We start from the raw sequence: 7226 nt of genomic DNA, 5'->3' as shown, positions 1-7226 counted from the left end.
TTGGATGGGGCTTGGAGCAAGCTGGTCTAGGGGAAGGTGTCCTGAGTGTGCTGAGAGCTGGAACAAGAGGAGCTTTAAGGTCCCTTCCAAGCCAACACATCCTGGGAGTCCATGGAGAGAAACTGTGAGTTTTCCTGAGATGCTGCCTTTGCAAGGGCAAGTCCCAAACACCCCAGGGAGTTTGAAATGCCCTGAGCAGAACCCAGCTGTGCTTTCTCATAGGTTGTCGCGGCGGTGGAGGTGTCAGGGGTGCCGCGACTCCCGGGGAAGCGTTCCACGGTTGGGCTGCCCGGGGCACAGACACATCCTCTGCCCGGCGAGTGATTTCAGCTCAGCTCAGCTCGGCGGCAGCGTGCAGGCGACACGGAGGGAGAGAGCAGAGCGCTGTGTGGCGTTCCGCAGAGAACTGGCCTTTATTACAGCCGGGCCCTCGGCGAAGGGAGCCAGTGACAGCTGCTCTCTGGAACAGGGGAAAAACTGGGGGATTTATAGGGGAGGAGAGGGGCGGGGGAAACTGGGATACAGGTATGGGGTGGGATGGCAGGGGAGAACAGCAATGGAGTGTAACAGTTTAACAGAACTAACTCAAAGATTGCTGGCAGTGATACTTCTGTCTCAGAGAAAAGTGCCTTGCCTCCAAGGGAGGGCCAGGATCTCTGAATTAGCTGATTTCCTGGCCCCCACAACTCCCCCTTCTTTACTTCTTAAAAAGGCATCTCCCAGAGATTTGGCTAATAACTTCTTAAAACAGGAAAACATACATAGGAAAATAATAATGATTAGGAAAACCCAAAAACTGTTTTTGAGGAGGGAGGCAACCCATCCTTTGAGTCCCCAGCTCCCAAAAAGGTCTTCAGACCACTGGGGCTCCTTTTCAGTCTGGAGTTCCTGGAGCGCGTGTTGGAGTCTCTGGATGCGGGCGTGGATGCCTTCGCTGGGGCAGGCAGGGTGACAGAGGGTTGGTGGCGCTGCCCATGGACAAGCACATGTACTCTTGTTTGAGAGTCTTTGCCAGGGTGATCCACACGTTCTCCTGGGGCTGTGCTACTAGCCAGGCATCCACAGCTGATGTTTTCAGGAGCATCCAGATGGTCAGGAACATCAGGAACTCAAGGATGGTTTTGCTCTCCATTTTCTATAACAAAGCATGAAAGATTAGCTCTGACCTTTTTTTGGGGGGGGGGAATATTTTCTTTTTCCCCTTCCTCTCCTGTCTTCCCCCTCTTTCTAAAACAAAATAACTATAAGTGAGGAACGGGTACTGGGGATGAGGTGTTGTTTGCTGGTGGGGCTGTTTTGTGCATCGGGGACACATGACCAGACACCAGCAGCAGCACTGAGGTGCATTTTGGTGTAAATTGGCAATTTGGGTTAGGTAATGAGGGTAAGAAGGGAAGTTTAATAATTGATATGTAAATTATACAACAAGAGAGTATAAAACATGTTCAGCTCAAAAAACCAAGAAGGGTCAGATTTGGGTCTGTGTACCCCTGACACCCAGATCCCTTAATAAAGCACCTGCATATAATCATTCTGTGATGATGTGTGTTCCTGAATGCCAACAATTTCATCAGATTTTACTGGAATTTTGTGGGATTTTTCTGGAATTTTGTAGATTTTGTGGAATTTTGTGGGATTTTGTGGGATTTGGAGGAGACTTGAAGAATTTTGTGGGATATTTCTGGAATTTGGTGGAAATTGGAGGAGATTTTGTGAAATGTTTCTGGAATTTGGTAGGGTTTTGAGAAGATTTCTCTAATTTTGTGGATTTTTCTGGAATTTTGTGGGATGTTTCTGCAATTTTGTGGGATGTTTCTGGAATTTTGTGGGAATTTCTTGGAATGCTGTGGAATTTTCTGCAATTTTGTAGGATTTTGAAAAGACTTGAAGGATTTTGAGGGATTTTTCTTAGATTTTGTGGAGATTTTGTGGAGATTTTGTGGGATTTTTCTTGAATTTTGTGGGGCATTTAAATAATTTTGCGGGGTGTTTCTGGATTTTTTGGGGCTTTTCAAGAATTTTGAGGGATTTTTCTGGAATTTTGTGGAAATTGGAGGACATTTTGTGGGATATTTCTTGGAATTTGGTAAGGTTTTGAGAAGATTTAAGGAATTTTGTGTGATTTTTTTGTCATGGAGTAGCTTTACCTTTAAGACAGCTTAGAAAGAAGAGAAGTTGAAGCTGCTGGTGGCTGATGGGAGTTTTTCCTCCTGACCAATTATCAGTCATTTCTAAGAATTGACAGCAGATCTGACCATTAAAAAGTGAATTCAACTTGTAAACACCCCCTTAAGAAGTACAGACAGAATTCTCTTGCCCTCTTTAGTTTCCAGCTTCTGACAAGGTAGCAGGACTGTGTCTCGGCCTCCTCCCTCCCTCTCCAGGCCGACAAGGCCGCGGGGTGGAGGGTGAGAAGGGGAAGAGAAGCAGCGCTGGTCAGCCGAGCTTGGTTTTCAGTTTTTGCTGCTAGACTGAAACTTAACACCATGAACTCTTGCAGTTTTCCTAAAGCTTTTAATTCTTTTACTACCTGGATGGACATACAGATTACTCCTTTTCTCAGAAAGACAGAGAGAGAGAGACAATCAACATAGAGGAGACATCATAGAACCACCAAAAACAGTGAAGAAAAGAGTTAAGTTTAAATAAGAAAGAGAGAATAAGGAGATGCTTTACAGCTGAAATATCTTTCTGTTGAAGCTATGGAGATGGACAATAATAGTATAAAAAGACTCCTTTAATTCATGATAAGAGTATTAGGGGGAGTGAGATATTCAAAGTGTAACTTTTGAGCAGAAGAGAGACAGAGAGAGTGCTTGTGATACTGTGAGTTGCTGGAATTGAGTTGAGTGAAGATTTTGAAGCTTTGAGGGCAAAGAGAAAACTGTTTTCCAGGAAGGCTCACAGAGACAAATGAAGAAGACTTCTGCCTTTGAATAACTTATCCTTAAAATAAGATTCCTAAACTCTGTGACCCATACACACCTTGGAGATGTGAAATGGGAGGAGAAGATCTAATGACAGATTTCCGGGCAGCTGGCATTAGAGAAATAGAAAACTATGATGAAAAATAGTTTTCTCGTGAGAAACTCCGTAAGCTAACAGAAAGACACTTCTGTTTCTCTACAAAGACTGATGAAAGACTGTAGCAAGAATTAAGACTGTTTTTAACCACCAAAGTCCTAAAGTTATTTGTCTCTATGTTGTCATGTGTACAGAGAAATAGTTAAGATGTAGAAGATAAGGAGGTTTTCTGAAAGTTTATTCTGGTATTCTCATTCTTGTAGTTTGTTAATAAACTGTCTTTATTCCTTTAAGTCTTAAGCCTGTTTTGCTCTTGTTTTAATACATATCTCACAACAAAAAAATAAGTAGTTTTTTAGTTACTGGTTTAAAACCACGACAAATTGTTAGAGTTCAGGAACACACATCATCACACAATGATTATATGCAGGTGCTTTATTGAACAACTCCGGGTGTCAGGGGTACACAGACCCAAATCTGACCCATCTTGCTTTTGAGCTGAACATGTTTGATACTCTATCATTATATAACTTACATATTAATTATTAAACTTACACTGTTCTATTGAATGCATTGTTTTTACCCAAGCATGGATATTTCATGATCCACCCCAGCCCCCTAACATTGTTCCTCATGTACTCTAAACAATAATTATATCTAATCACATCTAACAATAGTGTCATTTATCATATATTGATTCCACAGGTGCAGTTTCACATGATCTTTAGCAAGCACAAGGCCTAACATTTCCCAGGGCCTACTTTTCCCAGGGCTTGCCAAGCCTAACTTTCTTTCTAAGTCCCCAAATTTTCTATGAGTTTAGAACCTTTTACTATCATTCCTCTCTTTTAAAGCATTTTCACTTCACTGTAAGTGCAAATGTTTGCACTTGATACAGTCCTTTGTTTCTGAGTTTACACTCGATGTTCTTCGAATCTTTGATTGATGTAAACGTTGTCCTGGATGCTGTCAGGAACTGGAGAACCAGAAGATGGTGGGGGTGGATCTCGTGTCAGTGCCTTTATTATTTTCTGGTTCCAGGATGTTTTCTTCTGTATTTCTCCCTTGAAGATGCTGTAAATTAACGAAATTGCTAAGAATACAATTAGTAAGATTATCACACTCTTAATGATAGATTTAATCCGTGAACTCACATTCCATCCTAACCCTTTGAAGATTTTGCCTAACCAACTTGTAGTCAAATCCTTTTGCTCTTCCTGTGCTTTGTGCTCTATTTGTTGCAACTGATTGATGTCATGTTCTACATCTGCAGTCACATTTGCGATGTGGACACAGCAATGATCAATCCATCCCTTAAAAAACCCACACACTCCATGCTCTTTCAGGAGTAATAAATTGTAATTGTACATTTAGTTCTTTAAATCTTTCCCAGATCACTCTTGCTAATTTCTCTACCTGACCTGTAGGTTTGTACAACATTTCTTTATTCTGATAGTTTGCTCTAGGACCGAGCAAAGACTCTAGCGCCCAGCCAAATTTCACTCTACAAGAGGGTTCTTGCCAAGTGTCATCCTGATTCTGTTCCTATCCTAATCTTCCCTAGCTATGCCTGTGTCTAGCCACTGAGTTGTTTTTAAGCGCATTTCACATTTTGACATTACTGATTTCGCCACTGTTAGCATCTGTACCGAGATTAATTTCCGTTTCATCCTTTTTACCAATGCCTCTGCACCCCAATGACATTTGCCATGTTTCATTTATAGAATTTCTCTCATTATCAATGGGGTAAACACTATTTGTCTTTGTGCAGTTACATACCTCTCTTCTGAATTCTTTTGTGCATTTAGAAAATGTCCCAATTTCTCATCTTCTATGGAATATTTTGGTTTTGGAGGCAAATTAAATTGAGATACATTAACTTTTAAAGATATCAATGCCATTGTTCTTTGCCCTTTTCAAGCAATCTGTCGAGCTGTCCAGTCTGCTTTTCCATTTTCTTCACAAATTTTGGAGTTTCCTGATTGGTGTCCTTTGCAGTGCATAATTGCTACTTGTTCAGGTTTTTGTATTGCTTTTATCAATTGCAGGACTGCATCTTGATGTTTAATGTGTGTACCTTGAGCAGACAGCAGTCTTCTTTCTTTCCACAGCACTCTGTGGACATGCACTACTCCAAAGCATACTCTGAGCCAGTCCAGATGTTTCCCCTTTTCCCTTTACTCAATTCTAGTGCTCTGCTTAAGGCAACCAGTTCTGCCCTCTGGGCAGATGCATTTGCTGATAATGCTTTTGCCTCCACTATTGCACTGACTGCTGTTACCGCATATCCAGCGTATCTGGTCCCGTTCTCCACCAAGCTGCTTCCATCTGTGAATAGCTCTCACTCTGCTTGCTCCAGTGGGATGTCTTTCAGGTCTTCTCTTGCCAAATAGGTGTCCTCTATTACTTCTACACAGTCATGCTCTAATGGGCCTTCTTCAGTTGTGGTACCCAGGAACAGAGCTGCATTCAAGAGGTCAGTTGTCTTTAGTGTGACATCATCCTGCTCAGTCAGGATTACCTGGAATTTCATCATCCTGCTTGGAGATAGCCAATGGCCCCTCTTTTGTTCTAAAACAGTGCTCACCATGTGTGGCACAGAGACATCTATGTGTCTACCCATGGTGAGTTTCCTGGCTTCTTGTGGCAGCATCACGCTGGCTGCAACTGCCCGCAGGCATGAAGGCCATCCAGCACTCCCCTTGTCAAGCTGTTTGGAAAAGCAGCCGACCGGCCTTTCCCAGCTTCCCAAACCTTGGCTCAGCACTCCCAGTGCTAGGTGTAGTCTTTCATGCACAAACAGCTGGAAATCTTTGGACAAGTCTGGCAATCCGAACGCCGGAGCAGTTGTCAATGCCTCCTTCAGTTTGAGGAAGGCCTCCTTCTGTGCTCTGCCCCAGGTAAACGGCTGCGTCTTCTGGGCCTCATCCAGGGCTTTTGCAATTAGTCCATAGTCCATGATCCACAGGCAGCACCACCCTGTCATCCCAAGGAAGACTCGCAGCTCATGCACGTTCTGGGGTTCTGGAATAGCACAAATAGCTTGAATACAATTAGTACCCAGCTTACATTGCCCTGGTGAGATTTCACATCCCAGGGAAATCACACTCTGCCAGGCAATTTGTGCCTTTTCTTTAGACTCCTTATATCCTCCCATTCCCAGCTGATTTCAAATTTCAATTGGTACCTTTATGCAGGTTGTTTTCTCTTCTGTAGCTATCAGTATATCATCAACATACTGTAACAGCAGGTATTGTTTTCTTGGTACTTGCCCGTTCTCGGTCCAAATCTCCAGCTCCTTCCCCAGCTGGCTTCCAAATAGGGTTGGACTGTTCTTGGATCCTTGTCAGAGTCATGTTCAGGTGAGCTGAGTTTTCCTTCCTATTTCTGGATTTTCCCACTCAAAGACAAACAGTTACCTACTTTTTTTGTCAAGGGGTATGCAGAAAAAGGCATCTTTTAAATCAAGTACAGTAAACCATTTCTCTTTCTCTTTTATAGATGTTAACAATGTGCAAGGATTAGCTACCACTGGGTAAATATCTTTAGTTATTCCATTTATTACTCTCAAATCCTGCACTAGTCTTTATTGGTCAACATAGAAATTTGGACTCCAGTGTTAACTACAAAAGTAAAAAGTGGATGTATAGGACCCACTATTATTGAGAAACAGCTCAGACTATTCAGCCTAGTCTTCACAGAAGTATGGGGAACATCGTTTATTTCTATCTTTAGCACACTTTTATAGGGTTTTACAGGGTCCCCGGGCTAAGCAAGTTACTCTTGGTTAATCCACACAGGTTTACATTTTTTCTCTTATACACAAGGATATTGTTTTGCTTCATTCTCTCTGCTTCAGGAAAGTTTCAAGGACATGAGCCTTTAATATCACGACTTATACCAAAGGGCTGGTTTGTGCAGACAGGCCTTTACTAAAATATCATGCCCACCTTCTGTTCAAATATTCTCTACACACTATTGCTGTAATCAGTATGTCTCCAGTTTTGTTATCTCTAGTGAGCATTTGAAATAAAAGCAACCTCTGCCTCTCTGCTCACCCATGAGAGGCACAGTTCCCAGTTTCCCTGATTCTGAGGCTCTTTGGGCTCCACTCCCAGAAGCTGAGAAGGAGACGGCTTTGGCTCACAGCCCAGAGCCTGTGGAGCTGTGCTGGGTTATCCAATGGGGCATTCCATACAATG

Source organism: Cyanistes caeruleus, unplaced genomic scaffold (genome assembly GCF_971803275.1).
Source record: "Cyanistes caeruleus unplaced genomic scaffold, bCyaCae1.hap1.1 HAP1_SCAFFOLD_105, whole genome shotgun sequence".
Taxonomy (NCBI): domain Eukaryota; kingdom Metazoa; phylum Chordata; class Aves; order Passeriformes; family Paridae; genus Cyanistes; species Cyanistes caeruleus.
This window is presented reverse-complemented; position numbering follows the sequence as displayed.